Source organism: Emydura macquarii, unplaced genomic scaffold (assembly GCF_026122565.2).
Source record: "Emydura macquarii macquarii isolate MOO-44397 ecotype Brisbane River unplaced genomic scaffold, CSIRO-AGI_Emac_v2 contig_318, whole genome shotgun sequence".
Classification (NCBI taxonomy): Eukaryota; Metazoa; Chordata; order Testudines; family Chelidae; genus Emydura; species Emydura macquarii.
Window position 1 is genome coordinate 10,427,850 of NW_027130455.1, and position 1,309 is coordinate 10,429,158.

A 1,309-nucleotide genomic window follows, 5' to 3' on the forward strand; every position below is an offset into this window, starting at 1 on the left:
TTCTCCTAGCTGGTCAATACATTTCTGAAGTGTCAACTAGTTGCCACAGGACCACATGATCTCCAAAAGCCTCAACAGAGGGTACATCTGACACTACAGCACATTTAAGGCCCCACCTACAACTTGTAGGGCTGAGCATCTTTAACCTTCAGCTTCTGATCCTGAGAGGTGCTGAACACTTACAACCTCTCTCAGGCCATTTCCAATACCCTTGTCTTCAATGCAAGATATGGGTGGGTGAGCTTCCCCGGTTTCTCTTCCCTAGATCTTATTTCCAGCTAACGGATGGTCACTTGAGATTTTTCAGTCTGCCTTGGCAGCTATTCCCCACTCTGCTTCCTTCTTCTCCCACTCTGCTCTCCCTGTGCTGCTTCCCTTCTCCCCTTTATGTCCTCCACTCCCTCTCCCCCTGGCAGAGGCGGGAAGCCCACTAAGGTATATGTGTGTGTGTGTGGGGGGGGGGGGGGGGTAGAAGGGAGAGTGACAAGGCAGACAGGCTGATGTTCTAAGCCTGGGAAGCTCCCCTGGGCTTTTATCAGAGGAACAGGAGCTATATTCCCTGCCCCCTCCATTAGGGCCCAAGCATAATTTTTTCAAGCCCAGTACAAACTTGAACATGGGCCCCCGCCCACTCACATAACTGGGGGGTTGCAGCCTGGGCTGAGCCACAGTAAAGTGTACCCTTCTCCCCCCCATGTGGGGGGCACTGCCCTCCATGGATTAATTACTCATCCCATGCCACCCCATGCCCCTGGCAAGTCCCCCTGCCTGAAGCGCCTGCCTGCCTAACACAGGCTGATGCAGCCTCCTTGAAATCTTACAACACCCTGCCCTGAAACAAAGTCTCCTTCCTCCTCCCTAGCATGGCACGTGCCAAAGTGCCAGGATGGCCCACCCCAGTGCTCCTCATTGCGCATGCGCTTTTTGTCCAGCTCGCTCTTTTCTTTTCCAGCTCTAGCACCAGACCCTTAGAAGCTCCCCCTCCTGAAACAGCGCCTGCGCACTTGTCCTGTCCTCCTTGCCGGAAACTCCTCCTTTCTGCCCCCCCCCGCCCGGAAAATTCTTGTGCCCCACGCCGTGACCCTTTCAGCTTCCCGGCCCGCAGCTACTACGCATGCGCCACACCTCGGTCTTTCTCGCTTTTTTCCCGAAGTTTTCTCGAAGCTTCCCGAAGGCTCCGTCCGTTCGGCCTTTTCCGGAGAGACTCGAGTCGAGAGTGAGGCGGCTGCGCCGCCGTCGCTTCCGGTGTGTCTCGCTCCCGGCTCGTTCGCTGCAGTTGCCGGCGGCGGGTCTGTGCCGTGCCGTGCCG